At 42.4% G+C, this 25,169-nt stretch overlaps 1 pseudogene; it reads left to right on the plus strand.

The window, feature by feature from the left end:
* Positions 1-25,169, plus strand: part of LOC135022400 (myeloperoxidase-like) — a 63,806-nt pseudogene that overhangs the window by 33,755 nt on the left and 4,882 nt on the right.

The following is a 25,169-nucleotide window of genomic DNA, read 5'->3' on the forward strand; positions in this document are numbered from 1 at the left end:
TGTGTGGAAAGAGGTCACCAGACTTTATTTCACCTGTGTATCGCTGTCCATGTGAATACTGATAGAGTAAATGATGGCATAACCTCTGCTTCCCAAATGTCAGCTCTAGTGGGGTAAAAGATGGAAGTGCTGGAGGGGTCCCAAAATATCTAAAAGCCTAGGGGCCCAGCCGTGGATTATTTTTGGCCTGATTTTACCACACTATTACTGTACATGATATTTCAGCTCTTATAGAAATGTCAGTAGCCTGTCTAAAAATCTAGCTGGCATATGGCAGTATCTGTCAGTGTGAGGGCCAATGGCCTCATTTGGTTCAATCAGATCACTGAGCAGATCCATACAACAGTCAGAAGTTTGAGATTGGACACAGTTTGGACATGCCGGCCTTTGTACTAAATATTATTGCCACTTAAATTTCCAAGTAGAACCCGCCAGGAAGCATTGACTTTCAAAAGCAAACCAATGTTTCCTGTAAATCTGTCTGTAAATCTAGCCTGATGTTCTGATGAGTGAGATAACATATCCAGGTGCACTTTGAGCTATCTTGTCTGTCAGAATGGGTAAAAATAAGTAATCACATTTTTTTATAATAATAATAATAATAATAATAATAATAAAAGAAAAAACCTACCTCCAATTAACTAAAAGTCAACTCAGCAATGGGCTGGTCCTCTAAGGGGCAGCCCAAACAAACCAACATGCTCTCGCACCTAGAGAGTCCTGGCCAAATGCTGAATATCACTGCACCCTCTCCTGATACCATTGTGCATTGGCACTGCAGCAGGTCAATTAAATACTTGATCCCCCATTAGTAATAAAATAAATATGACTGCCCCATTGTAGTATTCCATAGAAAGAAAATTGTAAGTAGCGCCCCCACAGAACGAAAATAAGTAATGCCTTCGTAGAAAGTAAACAAGTACTGTTCCCATAGATACAAAATGGTAAGTTGTGTCAAGGTAGAAAGAAAATAATTATTAATGCTCCTTGCATTGAATAATTAATCAATGTGGCTGTTTTAATAAAAAAAAAAATAACAATATAATTTTAACAAAAATATATAAGTAAATACTTACCAAAATTCTTTTTCTCTTGAGCTGTAGTAATTCATATGGGAGTTTACAAAACAAAAGAGAAAATCCCACAAATACACTGATTGGCTTAGCTTTTACAAATCTAAGCCAATCACGTATAAGAAACTGCTCCAAAGAGCTGCTTATTTTTACAGCAGGTCCATGAGTTGTCAGTCAATCCATATGGATTACTTTGGATCAAGAAAAGTGTATGAATATTTTAAAATATGGGGACAATGTTCTGGGGTTTTTAAGACAGTCATATTAATGTATTTGGGGAAGCTAATAATATATTAGAATAACAGTGGCAGTACTTGCTTTCTACGTGGACAAAATGTATTCTTTTTACACCTCAGTCTTGCAAAGACAAGGAACAGAACATGTGTACAAGGCAGGGGAGGATATCAGATCACTGGGTGTGCTTAGGGTTGAAATAAGATTTTTCTGCATCTATGCTCATATTTTATACATTGGTAATAGAAAAATAAGGTGATCATTTGTTTCAAATTGATGTACACTGTACATGGGTCATATTATTATGTTTTTAAGGTTTATCAAAATAGCTTTTTGTGCTGAGCAAGTAACATTGTTTTGTTTTTAATATAAAGAGTGGGATTTTACTGACTATATTATGATTATGATTATTTATGATAAGTGAGCAATAACAGTATTCACATTTGTATTTTATTCCACAAAAAATGGTCTGTATAACTCCCGTTGGCAGGCACACTTTTTCATGTGCCGTAATACTTTACTACTTGTAGGGAGTGGTAACATTTTTGCATTATAACAGGTGACAGTTGTAGTCTAGTGAAGAGAAAGGGGAGGTTACATATGATCCCAGTCAGCAATCCTTTCTAAGTAGAATGCGACGCATAGCTAAAATCTCATCTCACAAACAGATTTAAAACATCTGTAAAATGTGATTATTATTCCACCAGAGGGCATAAATGGTAAAAGTGATTGCAAAGTATTTTAGCAGTGACGTGTGGTGACTAGAGGCAGAGTCTTTCCTATCATACTCCAGGAATATGAGTTTTGACTGTATAAAGTATATGAAAAATATAAAGAAAATATAATATATATCTTCTTTGTATGAATTATTTTTATAGTAAAAACTCTGGAGTAAAAAGCTATGACAGGTGATGCAGTGCCTCCCGTGCACCTGTGTATAATGCGCACATGAACGGTTGGGCTCATATATTGTATGTAAATCTGGCTCTGCTACTAGCCAGTGCCTCCCAGCCATGTACCTCATCACACGTCCCTGTCTAGAAATTGGGGGATATGATGAACAAACAATGTTTCAGTCATACCTACCTACATTTTCAGGAGACTGATGAGTTTTGGGGAGTTCTCCCCACTTCCCAACACTGAGGGGGAGTGGGGGGGGGGGTCATGAGGATGTCATCATGCCCCCACTCTTGCCCCTTGAAACCAAATGTTTACATAGGTTTCCTTTTTTAGTGTAAACTGATCCAAACAAGTTATTACATCCAGTTTTTACACTTACATTTATTAGTGCCAGATGGCATAGGAAACCTCATTATCTCAGCTGCTTGACACTTGGGCTCTTCTAAGGTCATGGCAAAATTCTAAATTAAGGAAGACATTTATCAAAGCTTGGAGAGAAGAGGAGAGAGAAAGTTCTAACTCTGGTTCCCAATCTGTCTTGAATCACAGCACCCTACAATATCAGCATTATTATTCATAGTTATTAAATAAAGTAAATTGTGTTACTTGTCGTCATTAGGTTCAGTTACGTGGAGGTGCAGCTACAGAATATGACACTTTTTCCAGAGAGACAGAGGAAGAATAGGGAGGGAAAGGGGTGTATTTTGCACACATTTTGAAAACAAATATTCATCAGCCCAATAGAGTCTGAGGGCGGAAAGCACTCTCCTCAAAAATACAGTCAATCCTTTGAAAACTGCAATTTTTGAGGGTTTTCCGCATTAGCCATACACACATACAGTAAGTGGTATCTATAGAGCCAATGGGCTTCTTTCCAGAGAATTTCCCTGAGAGCCTGCGCTGGTCTGCAGCCACAAATGTGTAGTAGGACTCCAAGGTCATAAACTCGGAAGTCCACTATTAATAAAGGGACACCTCTTATCGGAAGAGCCATCCCTTGTGTGCTTATTCATGCAAGCAGTGTTAATAAATGCCAGTGTTGGGCTGGAGCATGAAGGGCCCACCGGGGGTATGCAGTGGTAGGGGCTCATGATTAGAGGTGTGGCCAGCCTCTAAAGGGGGTGTGGCCAGCCACCACAGATGTTTGGCTAACCGTTATAGAGTACCTGGTCTGGACTCCTTGTAATTTATATAGTAATTAATGCTAGTGCATGCATGATAATGTGCCAGATTAATGACAGCAATGTACTGTAGAGAATACATCATAATCCTGTGCAGTATAAGGTAACATATGTATAATATATAATTCAAGTGCACAGTCTAGAACCTGATCCCTAGAGGAGGAGGGCCCCCCAGGCAGAGGGGCCTACCGGTGGTTTCCCCTGTACCCCTGTGGGCCAGTCCAAGCCTGATAAATGCTATTTTGCATGCGATAAGGGGCTGGTTGTTAATATGATATATGATGCATCCCAGCCTGAGTGACTTCAGTATAGCATTTTATACTTTGGTGCTGCTTGAGGGAGGCAGAATTACAGCTAGCAGCAAGGCTAAACTATCCCCATTAATAAAACCCTGAAAGAAAATCACTACACAGACACAATCCTTAGTTGTGCTTTTTATGTTAGTTTTGCTTTCTGTTTTCTGCCTGGCCTCACAGTTTTATAATCTTGTGTGCTATTTTTTTTACAAGGTGGACTGGGAGAGTTGCAAAGTGGTATAATCACAGACTGTGTCAAAGAAGCCAAACGGCTCGTCGATAAGGCCTATACAGGGACCAGAACCATGTAAGTTCAACGTAGGTGGGATCAGGGACCCTATGGCAAGGAGGGTTAAATTTTGGCTTAGAATCTGGAGAGAAGTAAATGATAGTGCAATAATAACCTCAATGCAAAAGTTGCCCTTATCTGTTATGTTATTCTGATGTTCTGACATTCTGGTACTGATATCCAGGCCCAGTTTTGCTGCCCCAGGGTGTTATTGGTACGTGCATAAGACCTCATTGCAGAACTCCATGGCTACAACCCCAGTGCTCCCCAAGTTGCTGGGCACAGGCGTGCGCAGAACATTTTATTAGGTGGTGCACCGTCGAGGAGGTGTGTCTAGCACCGCCTTTTGGGCGTGTCCAGCACCATCTATTGACTGTCAACGCAATATAAAATATCCACCCTTGTACCAATCCTAATAAAGCAGATACATTGTCAGATGTTGTAGTGTGCACCAAACAAACATCCCTGATGGCACTCACTGCAATTACACTGCTCCTCCTCAGCCTCGTCTGGCTTCCCCTCTCTTTCCTCTGCAAGCTGCAGCAGCTTACTTACAATTCAGTCACTCACTGACACTGACAGTCGCAGACTAGTGCTGCTGCTGCTGGAAAAACGAGTGACGTGTCAATGTTGCTGCCGATCGCCTGCCAGTATTGAATTTGTCTTCCTAAGAGGAACGCTGGCTGCATGCTGATCCTCATCAGTGGCTGGCATTGGCATAGCATAGAAGAAGAGAGGTGGGCATGTGGCGGGTGGGTGTGCGAGCAGCATGATGTAATCACATCACGCTGTTTTTGTACATGGAGGTGGAGCCGGGAGTTTGAAAGCCGGTGGCAGTGGCACCCTTGATTAACCCATGCATCCAGTAAGTAATACAGTCCTGACAGGGTGCAGCGCAGAGGGGACAGTAATCAGCTTTCTCGGCGATCGCTGCATCAGGCATGTGAGATCGGGGTGCCAGACATTAGGGGGTGCCTGTGCGCACCAGGCATTCCCCCTGCGCACACCTATGTTGCTGGGATGCCCTCACCCTCCCTGTACAGTGCCTGGATGCTATGCAGAGTATCTATGAGAGAGTTCCCTCCCAACCTTCCCCATCTGCGGCACACTGCAGCTCACGAATGGGATGACAGGACAGCGCCCAAAGAGCAGGACTGTCCTGACATAATCAGGTCAGTTACGAGGTATGTCACATGGAACAGGTATGTCACATGGGCCAATGTTAACCTGAAATTGAGGCAATTTGGGAGTATGCTATAAGCCTGGTCTTATGATGTCTTTCCACAGCTCTGGCCCTGGTAATATCTTATGCTATTATTTGTAGACATGCAGGGCTTTGAACAATAAATACTACATGGTCGAGTCACATTATGCATTATTATGACGACCAGCTAATAGCCAGAGTACCTGCCGTGTGCAGCACGGACAGCAGCTAGGCAGGTTGAACTGTTGTTTTAGACACACATCCGGTAGCCCCCAGGTTCTTTTTGACGGTGAGCTGCTCCACTGTAGCGTGTTGGTTGTGCTAAGTAGTAATTGTCAACCAATAACTAATGTGTAGCCTGTCACTTTAGGTTTAAGTCTCGTGTGAAGAGAGAAACTGTAAATCCAGGTGATCTGTTGGCATTCTTCAAACAACCCGTGGCAATAAGCAGAAATGCAATTCGGGCGGCTGATTACATGGACCTCACTCTACTGCTTATAACTGAGAAAGTGAAACTGATCCACCCAGGCCCCTTCAATATCTCAGGTACTAACAAATAACACAGAGTAAAACAAAATCAAACATAACTGCCCTCTTGTGACAGAAAACTGTTTATGCATAATTGCAAATATCTATAATAATAATAATAATAATAATAATAATATAATTGTCAGTGGCCCCACACCACCACAATATGCACAATTAAATAATTGGCCTTCTCATATGGGTTTTTGCATAAATTGAAACTTTAATATGATGTTCCAACCCTGCATGTTGTGCAGTTATACTGTGGCAACTTTGACAGGGGAAAAGGTTTAGGAAACTTACCTGTGTAGCTGTTACCCTGTATCTCCCAAAATCCTCTCCTCCTTGTTGTTCAGGGAACACCTAAGTTGGGCCAACCAGTCTCTTAGCTGTTGTGAAACTACACATCCCATCTTGCCCTGCCACAGTTTTTATCATTCCCTAAAATTAAAACTCTGGCAGGGCATGCTGGGAAATTCTCTTTGAAAAAGCCTTCTTGCAGGTTGGCAAAATGCGTCAGTGGCTACTCACTGCTGGTATCAAGACTGTATTTGTCCAGTGTACACAGTGGACTTTACATATACATATATACAGTATATATATATATATATATATATATATATATATATATGCAGTAAGCTCATGCAATGAAACTATATACATGGGACTTGTAGTTCCTCAAACATATTTCTGAGAATGTGAACTATACAACACCAGGTATATAGAAGGATCAGATTATTCCCAGCACAAAACCACAAAGTTAACATGAGAATTTATTTTAGAAGGGTTGAAAATTGCTTTTATTTTACATTGTTTAGAGCATAAATGAAATATATTTGTTATTGTGATAATATACTATTAGAGTATTCCATTTATCTATATACATTTATTTGCTAGGGTGTGTACACACGGTGAGATCCTTACTATGCCCGATTTTCACTTGCGATTTCCCTTGAACTCCCCGGAGCCCAGATAGGACAAATTTTGACTAACTTTTCTTGAGATATGGACTATGTGTGCTTATGATTTTGGCTTATGTGAGATTTTGGCTTATGTGAGATGTCATTGACATGTGAGATGAACTAGATAGTACACGATCTAGCAAGGATTGACTTGCCTGCACAGTCTATCTTTTCTTGAGATGTCGACTTGGCGGGACTGTGCATCGGGATCGAATCGGGATCGCAAGGTGACTTTCACCTTGCGATCTGCACTAACTTTTCTTGCGATTTTGACTATATAGTCAAAATCTAAAGAAAATATCTCACCGTGTGTACACACCAGCTATATTGGTGTAGTAATTATAAATAGCGCCAGTCCATAGTTGAATACTGCTGGGAATTGGCAAATATGAAGTACCTTAACTTGGCCTCTTTGGAAGGTTTAATACATCTAGCTATTAGCCCCTCTAGGTTAAAAAAAAACAGTATCTGGAACAACTGGAATAGTATGTTGCCTAAAATCTAAATACAATTTTATTTCATTTTAGTTTTTTTATTCTTGCATTTATACTATGTTGTTATGCTACACCATAATGGGACTAAGCAGTAATTGTCATGTCTATGTGTTGTTTTTAGATATACTCACAGCTGAACAGAAGGAAATTATTTCCCAACTAAGTGGATGCGCCTACCAGCACCTCCCTAAGATTTGCGATCCCTCACCTTACCGCACCATTACTGGAGAGTGTAACAACATGTAAGAGACTTCTTCTGAGAAACACACACACTGGGGATAAATCACACATGTGTACAGATGTGTCCTCATGCACTGTTGCTTCACTCGCTCCAAACATCCCTTCTCGGCGTGCCAGGTCCTGAGTCAGTCACGCAGAGCATCTTTTTGTTCAGTCACACATATAAAACAACTGGAAGCTACAAAACTACTTTGCTAGATGATTACACTGATCAATTTCATGTGTGTCATTTGTGCATCTAGCTGAGAATGAGCCTGGATCTGTATACAATGTGCTACGATGAAGCAACCGTGACTTCTCCTCACACCAAGTTCCATTGCGCTTTATCTGTGTAATCCCTGTGCGGTTAAAGTCACAGCCCAGCATCTGTAGTACATTGTGAGTGGTGTTTTGCTGTGACTGGGATTTGCAGTTTTTATGTCTAATTGTTGTTGCCTGTTACACAGCACACTACAGTAATCTGTACAACCAACACTTTGTTTAATTTTATATATGATATACCATACCACCAAACATTAACACTTGCCGATTTGGGACCCTAAAAAGGGATGGAGCCTCACCAAAAAGGTGGTGTGCCCAGCACTCTGTGAGATGCTGGCCTGGCCCCAGGCTTTCCCCGCACTGTGAATAGATGCTGTGTGCATTGCACGACATCTATCACACGCTCTCACCCACAGCATTTCCCTTCCAGTGGACACTGCATTCATGGGTGGGACAGTGGGACAGTCCCAGAAAAACATGACTGTCCCACTGAAATTAGGAGAGTTGGGAGGTATGATAAACTGTACCCTAGTTTCCCTGGTGACACATTGCTGCTGTTAATGGTTGTTTAAACACATTTTACAGAAAGAACCCCACCCTTGGAGCATCCAACACAGGTTTCAAGCGTTTGCTGAATCCAGAGTATGAAGATGGAGTCTCACTTCCTCGGGGTTGGACTCCAAACCTCAACATCAATGGATTCCCTCTACCCTTGGTAATAATAGGTTTTGTACCAAAATAGCTATCACTATTAAACAGAGTGGGGGGGGGGGAGGGGGAGGATGACTTAATGCTTCTTCCCACTTCAATTTTGTGTGAGAGTGAGAGGAGTGAGAGGAGTGAGTTATGAGGGCTAATAGGTATTACCAGGGTCGGGCTGGGGCATTAGGGTCCACCGATGAAATGCATTTGCAGGGGCCCATGCTTGTGGTCAGTATCCAGATGAGTTGCGGCCAGCCACCACAGAGACTTGGCTTATTATTAGAGAGTGCATGGTCTGGGCCCCTTGATAAATAAATACATATAGTTAATATTACTAGTGCATACATAATAATGTACCAAGGTAATAACAGCAATGCACTGTACAAAATACACCATTGTCCTGTACAGCATAATGTAATATATTTTATGTATAATTTATAACTGAAGTGCACAGTCTGGAACCCAATACTTAAAGGAACCAATTCTATTTTAGATCAGTTCAGATTAGGTGACTATTTTTCAAGTAAAAAATATTTTGGGTTCTTCAGTTAAAATTACATTTTAACATTCCCCACTCCACCCAACCTACCATATAATAATAATAATAATAATAATAGCCATCAATGCAGAGCTGATTGAGTGGTACAGATAAGCTCGCTGCTCCCAAACTTCATGGAAACTATTTCATGGGGACCTTTGCCTATTGCCTTCATGGTCACACAACCCTTCAGATTTAGCTAAAGCTACGTGCACAGCCTATATAGGGGTAGGGGCATAAGGAGACATTTGTGGACCTGACTGCAACACTATGAAAGGGCTGACAATGCTTAGGGGCCTATTTATCATTCATCCAATCCAAAAACAGCCCCTCCATTTTTGACACAAACCGCAGACCCATAGGTCTATGTGAAGTTATCAGATTTATCAAGCGAAACACTCCAGAGTTTGGCTCTGTCAGCTAACGCCATCTTCAGATGGCATTAGTCACTGTAGCCTTTGGGATACAGATTGCAGAAAACACCAGTAAAGGGTTTCTTCGGAACACAGGCCAGCAGATGTCCCTGCCTCCCAAAGTAGAAGTGAACTGATTGCTGTTGCAATCCCTGCATGCAAGTTTTTTGCACATCAATACCTGCATGCAATTTTTTTTTTCACATCCGGGTGAATGTTAATTTCTTATCATCGCAAATAGCGGCGATAAAAAATTCTAATCATTGGAAGGGATAAGAAATACCAGCCATTTTTGTCATCTCTTCTAGGCGTCACCTATTCCACCCAGGGTAATCCTACATTGTGTGCCCTACATGGCTGCCTCACCTGGTACCTTTCGTGGTACCAGTGGAAGTTATTAACCATAATGACTGCTCCAACCCTGCATTATGCTTATTGTGCTCTCTATGTTTCTTTTTATTTATTTTTATTTCTGTGTGTTTTTCTTCTTGCTGTAATACTAAATCCTTTGTATCATATGTTATGTCTTTGATGCCTGTAAAGCGCTTTAAGTCCTATGGGAGAAAGAGCGTTATATAAATAACATTATTATTAGTAGGAACCCCAATTAGTGCACCTCGTCCCCTTGCATGGCTCGCTTCACTCGCCATGCTGCGGGCAAGGTGCCTCGCTGCGCTCGGTACAGGTTACCGTTCCCAATCGTGGTCCACGTGGATCATAAAGTATGAAAAGTCCAAATAAAATATGTGAAAATCTCATGTTGACCTTTTTTTCATGTCGACCTTGTTCATGTCGACCTAATGGCTGTGTCGACCTATTTATAGTGTCGACCTAGCCACTGTCAACCAATGGGTGTTGACCTAATTGGTGTGGGCCCAGAGTCCGGATACCATTATCAGTGAGGACAACAATAAGATTGGATTCTGCAATCTGGTGTTTAGAGTATGTGTTTGTTTCACAGAAGGTATATTAGCAGAGTAGATGGTGACAGCAGGTAGAAGAGTAAACTGTCACAGTAATGCCAAGAGGAATGTGCTAGGAGCAGAAGTGCTGTAGACAGAATGTTAAACCCAAATATAATGTACTTGGCAAAGTTACAGATGGCGCTATGTGTGTAATACAAACGTGGGTGTTGGTGGCAATAAGTCCACACATGGGGACTTATGTAATAGTCATGTGCAGCACGCTCTGCAGAAATTCTGGTGAGTCTGCCCCTATTTTGAAAGTGGCAATCATTACAAATGATTGCCACTTTAAAAATGCGGGCAGACTTGGCAGAATTTCTGTGGAGCATGCAGCCTGCAGGTTATTACATATATGCCAAGCCAGTTCTTAGATTTGTTGCATTCTGGTAGAACAGAGATGGGGAACCTTTGGCCATCCAGCTGTTGTTGAACTACACATACCAGCATGCCCTGCTACATGTTTTGCTATTTGGTCATGCCAAAACTGTTGCAGGGCATGCTGGGATGTGTAGTTCAACAACAGCTGGAGGGCCGCAGGTTCGCCATCCCTGTGGTAGAACAAACGGTGGCTGATTTTACCTATTGACCCCCCCCCCCAGTTACATCCACCACCTCAGTGAGATCAGCTGAGCTAGTTGCAGTCTGTGTGATCGCACTGGCTTAGTGGCTTCACTCACTATGACTTGCAGTGATTTCTATTGGTCCTACCTACCAGTCACCTGCAGGACAAGTAGTCCCATAGGGAGGTGTTTCCTTCCTCCGGGACTGCCAGACTGAGCTGCAAGTAGCAGAGAGCTGGCTTCAGATAGGAAGCCACTCCCTGCCTGATCGTCAACCCAATCCGGCTTCTATGGGCTGCAGCCAATGCAGTCCATAAAAGGTGGGGGTTTGCGCATGCAAACTCAAGCCGCTGCTTGTGTGCATGTGCCAATCCCGGCACCTGTCATTTCAGATGCGCGGGCGCCGGGACCCGGCAGGCAGAAGCTGGCTCTGTACTCTCCATCATGGGTAGCAGTCCCGTCCCCCCATTCAAAAAAGGTAGGAGCCACCGCTGACAACAATTGTCAAATTGCAAAAAGATATCACAGTTGTAACAGCAGTGGGCAAATTATATGCATAAGAGAAGTTAAAGCTTGGGATATTGCTGGGCATTGTAGTGCACTGCAAGGCTCTCACTGTGGTGAGAGTCTCCTGGTCTGACCTGTCCTTGTGGAGTCTGTGGAGTAAAGACGTGCGGAGATGCCGCGCATGCACAGTAGCTGAACTCCGGTGGATCCTAGTGACTACAGGCTCAGCCCAGGCTGCCCACACTACTTCCAACAAGATAAAGTGAATTTGTTGTATGATATTGAGATTAGTATTTTTATGTTTGACACTCATATAATATCTGTACCTGAATTTTTTTCCAGCCACGCGCAGTATCAAATGAAATTGTAAGGTTCCCTACTGAGACCCTGACCTTAGATTATCAGAGATCACTCATGTTCACGCAGTGGGGCCAGTACATAGATCACGATATTGATCTTTCTCCGGACACCCCTTCCAGAAAAACTTTCTTTGAAGGAAAGGACTGTGAGACCAGTTGTGCTCGGTCTCACCCCTGCTTTCCTCTGATGGTAAGCAATGTTCTCACTAATCAGTTCAGTGGTCAGAAGTCTTACTTCTGGGAAAATTACATTTTGTGTGTTTAATTTCCTCTCATTGGGCCTAATTCAGACCTGATCGTACCAGCAACTTTGTTAGCAGATGGGCAAAACCATGTGCACTGCAGGGTGGGCAGATATATCATGTGCAGAGAGAGTTAGATTTGGGTGGGGTGTGTTCAATCTGCAATCTAAATTGCAGTGTAAAAATAAAGCAGCCAGTATTTACCCTGCACAGAAACAATATAACCCACCCAAATCTAACTCTCTCTGTCTGCACATGTTATATCTGCCCACCCTGCAGTGCACATGGTTTTGCCCATCTGCTCTCAAATTTGCTGCTACGATCAACTCTGAATTACCCCCAATATGAGCCTGAAATACTGCCATGCAGAGTATTATTCAGCACGAGCCAACCAAGCTCCCTACACAGTGTCGGACTGGGGCACGAAGGGCCCACAGGGGGAATGTAGTGACAGAGGCCCATGTTTAGGGGCGTTGTCACTCCAGAGGGGGTTTTGACCAGATGCCACAAAGGCTTGGATAACCACTAGTGAGTGCATTGTCTGGGCCCCTTGATAAATATATATTGTTAATACTGCTAGTGCATAAATGATAATGTACCAGATTAATAACAGCAATGCACTGCAGAAAATACACCATAGTCCTGTGCAGTATAAGGTAACATATGTATAATTCAAATGCACAGTCTGGAACCTGATCCCTGGATGAGGAGGAGGAGATGGGGCGCTGCCCCACCTCCCCCTCCCCCTGGCAGTGGAGCCCACCGTGGGTTTCCCGGGGTCCAGGTCAACACTGTCCCTACTTCATCCCTGAAACAACACCATCATTGGCGTTTTTATAATAGGTTCAATGTGTCCAGTGCACATGGGCCCACACTGCACCCATTTTTAAATACCTCTCCGGAGCCCCGCGCCGAGACCCAGGAGGATACGATCGTATCGCAGCAGCATCTGCTGCTGAATGAGGTCCAATGTATATAAGATCACTAATTATATTAATTCTGAATACTGATCATAAATGTATGGTTAAGCATGTCTTATATTACTAATGTTATTGGATTATTTTTGTGTGTGTAGATTCCACCAAATGATCCTCGGATTACAAACAGAAATGACTGTCTGCCAATGTTTAGATCAGCACCAGTGTGCAGTCTAAGCACTCCTGTACGTGAACAGATCAATGTCCTGACCTCATACGTTGATGGAAGCCAAATCTATGGTAGTGATGCGATAGTTGCTAACAAGCTTCGGAACACCACCAACCAACTAGGCCTGTTGACCATTAATCAGAACTTCACAGATAATGGACATTCATTCCTTCCTTTTGCTGAGAATCAGGAGGACATATGTATTATGACAAACAAATCGGCCAAAATTCCTTGTTTCCTGGCAGGTGAGGCTTGTGCAAAGATTTTTGGAGTAGTTTAGGTGGTTTATCTTCTTCATCATCTAGACTTCACCCACAAGTGATTCTCTTTCTTGAACGATGGGTTTGTTTCTATATTTAATGGCTATTTATGATTGGACAGGCTCTGGGACACGACTATATGACACTCTACTATAGTCAGCATTTATGGTCGCCATATACTGTATCCCTCAGTCTAATAGAATTTTTTTTTTGCTGTGCGCCATAAGCGCACCTTGTCCCTTCATTAAGTATGGGAAAGCGCAGATTTAAAGTTTACAGGGGGCTGCCGAACACTCTGGCATTGGTCCTGCCCAAACCTACACTTCTGCAGCCTAACCCTTACCCCACAGCCTAACCCTAAGATTACTTTAGAATAATATACCATAAAGTTTACTGGTGAAATACCAGTATAGTTTTCTGATGTTTTTTAATCTGTTTAGGGGACACTCGTGTCAGTGAAATGCCTGGTCTTACTGTACTTCACACACTCTTCATGAGAGAACACAATCGTATAGCAACGGAACTGCACGCATTAAAGCCAAACTGGTCTGGGGAAAAACTGTACCAAGAAGCCCGAAAGATCGTAGGAAGCATCTTGCAGGTACAATATAATGTCTTCCCTAACGATTTCAGTCTGGGAAGCCCTACACACTGGGCTGCATCACCAGCATGGGTAGCACTGTGACATATGTGTGACCTGCGGTTTCTGTTTGGCATGGGGGGATGGGATATGTACTAATGATTCAAAAGGGAGAAATATTAATTAGCAGCCTGACGGTCATGTTACAGGCTGTGTTGAGAAAAATGACAGGAGGTGATTTGGTGGTAGTTTATCTCTCTCCACTTTATCACTCTCCAAGGCTTAGTACATTAATTTGAACTGGGGGCACAACAATGTGAGCAGCACATTTATGGTGCCTAGAGAATTTACACATTCAATATTTGAACAACATCACCAGTATATCTTATTGACAGTTTTATTGGTAGGGGGTCCCAGAAGTTAGTTGCACTGTGTTCCCCACAACCTTAACACAGGCCTGCACTGGACCTCCACTAAAAGGAGACAACCGCCTTTTTTTCCCTTTTTTGCATTTATGTAAATGTAACCATTAGTAATTAATCTGCCTCCAATTGAACATACATTATCAGCGTGTTAGCAGAACTAATGGGCCCTACACATTTAGCAATGTTGTTGAGGGATATGAACTCAAGAAGGTTATCAGATAAAATGGGGGAACTGGAATGGCTTGTATCAAAGACTCAGTATGATATTATAGGTATTACGGAAACATGGTGGGACGACTCTCACGACTGAGTTGCAAATTTGGAGGAATATTCTCTTTTCAGGAGGGATAGGGCTATCAAAAGGGGAGGAAGGGTATGTCTCTATGTTAAACCATCTCTAAAACCATACTTAAAGAAGGTTATTTATGAGGGGACTGGAGATAACGTGGAGTCGCTATGGGTTGAGATCACAAGCTACAAACAACCGGATATTAGCATACATGAGGAGGAACAACTCTTACAGCATATTGAAAAAGCTGCTGGATTGGTGGACATCCTAGTGATAGGGGATTTTAACTATCCTGATATAAATTGTAGTAACGATTCATGTGTAAAAGCTAGGGGCAAAAGGTTCCTAAATACGTTAAAGGATCACTACTTGTCTCAATTAGTCGGGACCCAACTAGAGGTAAAACTATTCTGGATCTAGTTATTACCAATAATGTGGACATTATATCAAACACTAGAGTTGGGGAGACCTTGGGAAACAGTGATCACTATATGATCACATTCAACATCAGTTTCAAGAAACATAGCTATAAGAGATCAACCAAAACATCAAACTTTAGAAAAGCTAACTTCAATATGCTGAGATGGGTACTTAACGACAATGACTGTGAATTTTTGTTTCATGGTAAAGACACTACGGAAATGTGGGATGCTTTAAAAGGGTTGCTCTATAGCAATATTCACAAATTTATTCACATGGGCAGTAAACGTAGGAGTACTAAACTCAAACCAATGTGGCTTAATAAGGAGGTCAAAGAAGAAATGGCTACAAAGAGGCGTGCTTTCACAACATTTAATTCTAATGGGAGGAAGGAGTCATTCCACTACTACAAGGAATGTAATAAAAGATGCAAAAAAGTAATAAGAGCAGCTAAAATTGTAAACGAAAAGCAAATCGCTATAGAGAGTAAAACCAATCCTAACAAGTTTTATAAATACAGTACATAAACAGTAAAAGGTTAAAAAAGGAGAACATAGGTCCATTAAAAGATGAATTGGGAACATTGATAAACGATGACAAAATAAAAGTGGAAATACTGAACAAATGTTTTTCATTAGTGTTCACCAGGGAAGAACAGATAGTAGTGCTTAACGACAGTGAAGGTAATTACTCTTGGCTAGATGCTTGTTTAAGTAAGGAAGTAGTCCTGGAGAGAATAAGCAACAAAAAGATTAATAAATCACCAGACCCAGATGGTTTTCACCCAAGGGTTCTTATGGAGCTTAGGTCACAGCTAGCAAGACTCCTATACTTGATTTTCTATACTGTAGGTCAATTAAATCAGGCATGGTACCGAAGGATTGGTGTATAGCTGTGGTAGTGGCAATATTTAAAAAGGTAACTAAAAATTATCCTGGTAACTATAGACCGGTTAGTTTGACCTCTATAGTGTGGAAAATATTGGAAGGAATTTTGAGGGATAGCATAGAGGATTATCTGCAGACTACTAAATTTATTATCAAGAGTCAGCATGGGTTTGTGAGGGACAGATCATGTCAAACTAACTTAATTAGCTTCTACAAGGAAGTGAGCGATAATCTTGACCAGGGAAAAGCAGTGGATATGGTCTATTTAGATTTTGCAAAAGTCTTCGATACAGTGCCTCACAGGAGACTGATCATCAAATTAAGGGAGCTTGGCCTAGGAAATACTATTTGTACATGGATAAGTAATTAGCTGGATAAGAGGGTACAACGAGTAGTGGTCAATGGGATGTTCTCCAGCTGGGCACCAGTAGTCAGCGGAATACCACAAGGGTCCATACTAAGGGGATAATTCAGGCCTGATCACTCGCTAGCAGTTTTTTGCAGCGCTGCGATCAGATAGTCGCCGCCTACAGGGGAGTGTATTTTTGCTGTGCAAGTGTGCGAATCCATGTGCAGCCGAGCAGTTCAAAAAGATCTTTTGCAGTTTCTGAGTAGCCCAGGACTTGCTCAGCCATTGCAATCACTCCCAGAAAATGGTCAGTTGACACCCACAAATGCCTTCTTTCTGTAAATCATCTTGCGATCGGCTGTGCGAATGGATTCTTCGTAAAAACCCATTGCACAGCAAAGCTCCGCTTTGTACACAAGCAACGCGCCTGCACATTGTGGTGCATATGCATGCGCAGTTCTGACCTTATCGCAGCGCTGCAAAAAATGCTAGCGAGCGATCAGGTCTGAATTACCCCCTCAGCCCACTACTGGCCCTAATTCAGAGTTGATTGCAGCAGCAAATTTGTAAGCAGTTGGGCAAAACCATGTGCACTGCAGGGGGCATAAGTAACATGTGCAGAGACAGTTAGATTTGGGTTGGGTGTGTTCAAACTGAAATCTAAATTGCAGTGTAAAAATAAAGCAGCCAGTACTTACCCTGCACAGAAACAATATAACCCACCCAAATCTAACTCTCTCTGCACATGTTATATCTGCCACACCTGCAGTGCACATGGTTTTGCCCAACTGCTAACACATTTGCTGCTGCTACTGGTGCTGCAACTGCCCATAGTGCAGCCCTGAGCTCCGAATAGTAGTAATAAAGGGCCGCATTAACCCTTTATTGGTGCACACTGGTGCCTTCAATAACCGGTGCACAAGGGCAGAGAGGGTTTAAGAAATGGAATGTAAAGTCACAACATTATTTCACAATGTTAAAGAAAAAAACAGATTACTGCTAAAAAAAAACGTAGAAAAAACAAAACAATAAAACATATTGCCTTATATATAATCCAACTCCCGCAAGAATAAGATGCCCGGAAGATGATGCTGGGCCTCGAATCGGAATCTGAGTCTGGTGGGAACACCCGAGCCGTGGCTCAGGTGAGACTTGGATCCCAATGTTCAGAGCGGTTCGGATTCTGAAAAATCTCTCATTGTGAGTGATTGAAGTTGGAGGCTACTTCCTCAAAATCTGGAAAAGATGATGTTGAGAAATATTAATTACAAATTCCATGAGGAAAACCTTTCCTGACAATTATGTTGAATTACAAAGACTTGTGTAATGGTGTATTCCAGTGGGGATGAGTTAATATTGTGTGATGATGAGGTTAAGGATGAAGATGATAATGACATCTTTCCATTGTAGAGAAGAGATCATTAACAAAAAAAAAAACACTGTTAGCTGCTGTAAGCCCATTGGTAGCTCATTTTGTGGGGATCCCAAACAAACCAAGCACATCAGCCAGAAAAGTGTCAGTCCCTGCTCCTGAAGTGCTTGGATTGTTAAACTGTTAATGTCGTTTTCAATATCCAACATAAGGGTGGGTGTCGGGGCTGAAGGACAATTACATCTTGCACCACTTTTCTTTTCTGCCACTGATGTATGGCAGTGTTTCATAGATGTGTTATCAACTGCCGCTTGTTTATGCCACTGCTCTGTCGCTTAGTAATTAGCAATATCCTATGATTTTTCCTGAACTCCCCTTTTCCTTGTGGGGGGACATATACAAATATAGATCCATGAGCCAGAAATTCGGCAGATTTGTAAATAAAATTGTAGAGTATGTAGCACAGATATCAGGACCTTTCACTTGCAGAAAAATCATCCCAAAGGTTGGTTCAACTGAAAAATTGTATAGTGAGTACCTAGCTTAAGTGCTATAAAAATTATCTTGTTAAACTGAAATCATACATGTTTGCTGACATGTCCAGCTCGAAAGTAGAAAAGCTACAAACACCTATGTGGATTTTTAAATGCAAGGCCAGTTAAAAATATCAGCTCAGAAGTAGATAGGGTAGAAAAAAATATGCATCTTTTTCCACCAGAAAAGTCAAATGTAAATTATTCTATTATCAAGTATGTACTGTACAATGAAACATTTTTTTTCTATTGCTTTGAGTTGCATTTTGAGTTAAGCATGCTTTATTTTTGTTTATAGAAAATCACATACAAAGATTGGCTGCCACTGCTGGTGGGCAACGAGGTATCGAAAGTTCTTCCTGCATATAGGTCTTACAATGAGAGTGAGGACCCACGGGTGTCCAATGTCTTCACTATTGCATTCAGAATGGGACATACTCTGATACAGCCATTCAGTTACCAATTAGCGGAGGGTTACCGCCCCTATGGCCAAGAACCAGCAGTACCACTGCATATGACATTCTTTGCCAGCTGGAGAGTGGTGACACAAGGTAACAACCTGTTATAATCAAGCATCTTATGTGTAAAATATGGTCCTGCAAACTGTCATACTGTAGCAGGTTCACTTTTGGACTAATCCCAATTATTTCAGCATCATCATCCAAGCGCTAGTTGTAGACTATAAATTCTGTGAAATGTGGATATATAAATACTGCATGGATTGGTAATCAGTGGAATGGGGAGGCAAAAACAGAGCAGATTGTGTCACTTATCACTTCTCTGATCTGACACTCAAGCTCCTTTAGGTAAAATAAGCACTGTGGGCCTGATTCACAGTGAGATGTAAAAATGCAGTAGATGCATACACAGCACAATGCATATGTATATGTACATTTTGGGGGGATTATTTTTAGCTGCACATATCTTAAGATATATACATTTTAAAATCCAGCACATAGATGCATCATCAACATGGTAAATCACACCTTGCCCTTTGGGCACGCCAAGATGCGGACATATGCACGTTTGTTACTGTTCTGTATTCACATGTGAATGCGCTGACACCTCTCCAGTCTAACTTATGCTCAACTCATCAGTCATAAGAAGCAAATTGATTAATGTCCACATAAGAGCCTATGGGGCAGATGTATTAAGCTCAGTGAAGTGATAAAGTGGAAGGTAATAAAGGACCAGCCAATCAGCTCCTAACTGCCATTTCACAGGCTGGGTTTGAAAAATGACAGTTAGGAGCTGACTGGCTGGTGCGTTATCACCTTCCACTTTATCACTTCACCGAGCTTAATACATCTGCCCCTATATTTACAAAGTAAAACTACAGTCTCAAAATGCTATTATTTTACCTACTTTATACAAGATCTAAGACACTTATATAGTACTCTGATACATAGTGGTAAATTTACTAAGATGGGAGTTCTATTTAAGATGGGGATGTTGCCCATAGCAACCAATCAGATTCTAGGTATTATATTCTAGAATGTGCTAGATAAATGAGAAGTAAAATCTGATTGGTTGCTATGAGCAACATCCCATCTTAAATAGAACTCTCATCTTAGTAAATTTACCCCATAGTACCTGTTTTAATGCATTCCCATGTTTTGTAGCATATAATGATGTTTTTTTAATATTTGAGCACTGCATTTTGGTTGTGAAGAGATTGTGTCAGACAATGCTTCACTCACTGACTCTTGTGTAGTAAATTTATTTCCTACTACTACTCTTACTCTACCTCCATTATTCAAACATATTTTTATTTTACTTAATTTTTTTCTTACAGTATATGTGTAAATTATGGTCACTGGTCTAGTCATTCATCCTCATACATTAAATGCTTCTTCCAGGTGGAATTGATCCTCTAGTACGGGGATTGATAGCCAATCGGGCTAAATTAAACCGCCAGAACCAGATGGTGGTTGACGAGTTGAGGGATCGACTCTTCAAGTTGGTCAAGCGTATCAGTTTTGATATAGTTTCTCTCAATATGCAACGAGGTCGGGAGCATGGATTGCCAGGTAACTTTAGAATAAATAGTCAACTTTAAGTTCTAAAATAAAGCACACGCCAGACTGACTATCATACACTGTAGGCTAAAATATTTTTTAGAATTTTGAATCCTAGAAGATAAAATTTGAAACAAAGATTATTTTTTTCATGCTGCTAAAAATGATCATAAACGCAAAATACTGTAGATAATGGTTGAAGCCTTTGGGTTTCCAAAAATTATAACACTTAGGATGTAGGTTCCATAACGATTCAAGAAACGCAAAATACCTATTCATTATTTCTAGCAACTATTTTAAAAGTAGTGGTCGACCAAGGCAATAGATGTTGCATATTGCGTTTATACTAAAATTTGAGAGGCAAAATTGTGCATCTAAATACCATTGGTGCTAATATACAAGACAGCTACAAGTGTCATGTTTGGGTCTGTTCCAACCAAAAGACTAAAATGTTGTCCCCACTACTTCCCATCAGATTTGCATCCTACAATCCTTTAAACGACAAGAAAACAGGGTCAAAATAATTTGACACCCCTTTCTCTAGTATCCCTAATATATGTCTCCACCTGCAGTACTGTACAGGATTCCTGTGAGAAGACTAGCTGTAGATCAGATTAGTTGGAGCAACAACTACACTTCAGGAGTCCTTACTCCTTTAGTGCATCCATGGATCATGAGTAACTTTAGAACCTTAGGGGAAGATGTATCAAACCTTCTAAAGAGAAAAAGAGGGTGTTGCCCATAGCATGGTACATCTGGGGGATTCTTAATATTTGCGGGTACTCCCCGAAAATGGCTGTTTTTGTGGGGATATCCCACAAATATTGAATGATAAACATGTTTGAAGAATGCGCTATCTATAAGATACTCAATAAGTGAGTATCTGTACCAAACCAAGATGGCCGCCTTCTGTGAATGCACTGCGCCATCTTGTTACTGTGTTAGAACACCACAGTGAGACACAGACATATTTCACTTAGCTCAGTGACCCTGTGAGTGTCTGGATGGATCTAGCAATTACCAGACGCTGTATTAACACACCGCTACCCACATACATGGCCGGCTGGTCCTCTGTATGCTCTGCTCATGCTTCACTCCATCTAGAATACCTGAAGTGTGTAACTGTGAGTATAGCTGTACAAACAAACTCTGTTGTGCTTCAAATAAAGCAGACACATGGTTAAGCACCATTGGGCTATCTTCTGCATCTCATTATCCTCTGGTGCAGCTATTCTACTCTGCATTTCACCACCAATAGCACACACATACCAAGAATATCCACAACAATATGCCCCTATATAAGCAGTGTATAATGCATAATGTAATTGCAACATCAGTGGTTCTGTACTTGTCTTCATTTAGATTTGTAGGTACATTATACAAGGGTGGTTCAATTAGTAAGGTAACAAGACCTTGCATGTGTGTAATCTTCTCTATTTCATTCTAATTTCCTGCTAGTCAGGTAGACCACTGCTTCCCCTCACGACCTCATATCAGTCATACTGTCCCAACATTAGCTGTAAGATATCGGGGCTGATGGAAGCATGGTCAAGCATTGAGATGCGTAGTGTGACTAGATTTATGCATCTAAAGGGCACATCAGCAGCTGAAATTCATCATCAACTTGCCAAGGTGTACGGTAATAATGTCATGTTATGGACACATGTTTGGGTTTGGTGCACTGCCTTTGTAAAGAGCAGGACAGGCGGTCAAGATCTTACCATGAGGAGGTCCTTGACCATCCTCTCTACAGACCTGGCACCCGAGTGATTTCCATCTGTTTTGACCATTGAAGAAGCGCATGGGTGGAAGGTGAATCACAACTGACGGTGACGTTCAGCAAGTCCTCATGTCCTGGCTTCAAGCACTTGACACTAATTTTTTCTGATAGATGCCTTGGGGTACCACTGGAACAAATGCTAAGACAAGAATGGGGACTATGTGAAAAAACAAATCTGTACCAAGGCCATACTATGTATTATCTGTATATGTATATGTATGAGTTTAATAAATGTACACAATGAGAGGTATTTTTACCTTATTTATTGAACCACCCTCATATTATTTAGCATTTAGATATTTGCTGTACATTAGGCTGTGAACTTACATATTAAATATTACTTACTGATACTTTTTACTGGATAAGACAGGTATAAGAGTAATCAGAAATCAGCACTATGCTGATTATTTATGTATACCATTTCTTACAATATAATGAGCTCTCTATCTTATCATGCTTATTAGTGTATTACTAAATAAAGGTATATCCTGGTTCTTTTCTTTTCAATAAAGGATACAACTCATGGAGGAGGTTCTGTGGCCTTTCTGCACCTCGTAATGTACAGGAATTGGCCACTGTGCTGAATAATAAACAACTTGCAGAAAAATTGATTAGTTTATATGGAACACCTGAAAATATTGATGTCTGGATTGGTGGAGTCTCGGAGCTCCTGGTTCCCAATGGAAGAACCGGGAAGCTGCTTTCTTGCCTGATTGGAAATCAGTTCCGTAGGGCTCGAGATGGAGACCGGTAAGTTTTTTTTACAACATATAAATTATACAATCTTGTGTCTATATTCAAATAAATGAAGACAATAAACAGTCATGCATTTCCATGATCTATTACAGGGTCCAGTAACTGCTTTAGTATTATTATAAAGGAAAGATACTGTAATGGTGTCTCCAACTCAACAGAGCTAGATTAAGACTCCATTGGGCCATAGGCAAGATATTGGTCTGGGTTCTAGGCAAGATACCAGTCTAGGGCCATTCTCCATTGTTACATCAACATTACAATTTACTTAACCTATAGATACGCCCTTAATTATCACTCCAGCCATTGGCATTTCTATAATAGATGCAGTGTGTCCACACCACACCCATTTTTTATTACTTAGCTTCCTGGAGTGCAGCGTCGGGCGCTGCAGACGTGGCAAAAATCACAGCCAAAATGTCTGCCACGCATGCACAGTAGTGAAATTAGTCTCTGGAACATGGCGTGTGCCATGTATCCAGAGAATTGTGCATGCTCAATAGGCTCTAGCACAATGCTCCAGTCCCCTTCATGTGTTATGTCCAGTCCCAACTTGTGTCACTCCAGGCTAGTCCCCCAATGTGTCACTCCAGCTCAGGGGCGGATCCAGGAAAAAGTGACAGGGGGGGGCACCTTGTGCACGCCTTCGGTGTGCGGTCCCATGAAGGTGCGTGTGGCCTCACAACAAGGGCATGACCTAGCAACAAGGGTCATGGCCTCAAAGAGAATGTCATATTCGTAAGACGGGAAGAGGATGACACTTTAGAGAGGCAGAGGGTGACAGGAGAGACAGGGTGATGGGTTTATAGTGATGCAGGGGAGAGGAAGAGGGTGAGGCAGTGGGTGAAGGAGACATAGGGGGAGACGCAGAGGCAGTGGGTGACAGAGAGAGGCAGTGTGGGTAACACCGGGGAAAGGGTGACGAGGAAAAAGTGGGTGATGCCAGGGGGAGGTGGCAGTGGGTAACAAGGAGAGGGGGACAGGGAGAGGCAGTATCGTGAGTGCAATTCATGAAGGAACGGAAAGCTCAGCTTTCCACTTCTCCATGGAGTTCAGGTTCGCCATCTCAGGATGGCATAACCTGAATGTAGGTGCAGAGATAGCCTTCCTTGCTCTCTGCCCGGCACCAGCTGCTGGCTCTGCCCCCCTGACCTCCCAGCAGAGGCGTTTTCTTCAGAGGCGATGGTAGCAGAGAGGGGGTCTCCTCCATATGGGAGGGCAGCAGTGGGAGGAGGGATATGGAGGGTAGGGCAGCAGTGTGGGGTGTCTACTCTCCTCCATATGGGAGGGCAGCAGTGGGAGGAGGGAAGGGGCATATGGAGGGTAGTGCCGCAGTGAGGGGGGGTCTCCTCCATATGTGAGGGCAGCAGTGGGGGAAGGGGGGATATGGAGGGTAGGGCAGCAGTGACGGGGGGGATCTCCTCCATATGTGAGGGCAGCAGTGGGAGGAGGGAAGGGGGGATATGGAGGGTAGGGCAGCAGTGACGGGGGGATCTCCTCCATATGGGAGGGCAGCAGTGGGAGGAGGGAAGGGGGTATATGGAGGGTAGGGCAGCAGTGAGGGGGGGGGAAATCTCCTCCATATGGGAGGGCAGCAGTGGGAGGAGGGAAGGGGGTATATGGAGGGTAGGGCAGCAGTGAGGGGGGGGGGAATCTCCTCCATATGGGAGGGCAGCAGTAGGAGGAGGGAAGGGGGGATATGGAGTGTAGGGCAGCAGAGAGGGGGTCTCCCCCCCCCTCCCCCCACCTCCTGACTCCTAGCAAGTTTGCCCCTGATTTCCTAGCTCCTGTTAGCAACAAGCTGTGCTATCCCTGGTTCCACAGTACAAATGACCACAGAGTATTACATTTTACCACTGTTCTCCCAGATACTGTATTAATCTGACTCCAGTTACCTGCTGAGCTCCCTATGTTTCTTGCCAGCAACTTCTACAGTCTTGTAAATGCTTGTGTTCCTGACTGCTGATCCCCACTCCAGGTTAATCATCCACCTGGGAATCCATCTATGCCTATAGTCTGCAGGATCTTTTTTTCTGTTTCTTCCAGACTTTCTAACCAGCAGCAGTTGCACCGCTAACTACCTTCTGCAGGTGGGGGTCTGCTAATCACATATAAACATACATGTGTAGATGTATGTAATATATGTACTGGCAGTGTGTCCGGATCGGCAGCGGTGCTGTGTGCTACAGCCACTGTGCAGAACCCGGGACTCGGCATTAGGCTTCCCTCTCCTGAGCCTGCCCCCAAACTCCTGTGAAACTATCCAATTGAGAGTCTAGGGGTGGGCTTAGAAGAGTGAATCCTAATACCAAGTCTCAGGTTCACCCCAGCGGCTATGGTACACAGCGTCACTGCCAAACCGGACAAGCTGCCAGCACATATATCACATACATCTACACATGGATGTGTATA

This window comes from Pseudophryne corroboree, chromosome 2 (assembly GCF_028390025.1).
Source record: "Pseudophryne corroboree isolate aPseCor3 chromosome 2, aPseCor3.hap2, whole genome shotgun sequence".
NCBI lineage: Eukaryota > Metazoa > Chordata > Amphibia > Anura > Myobatrachidae > Pseudophryne > Pseudophryne corroboree.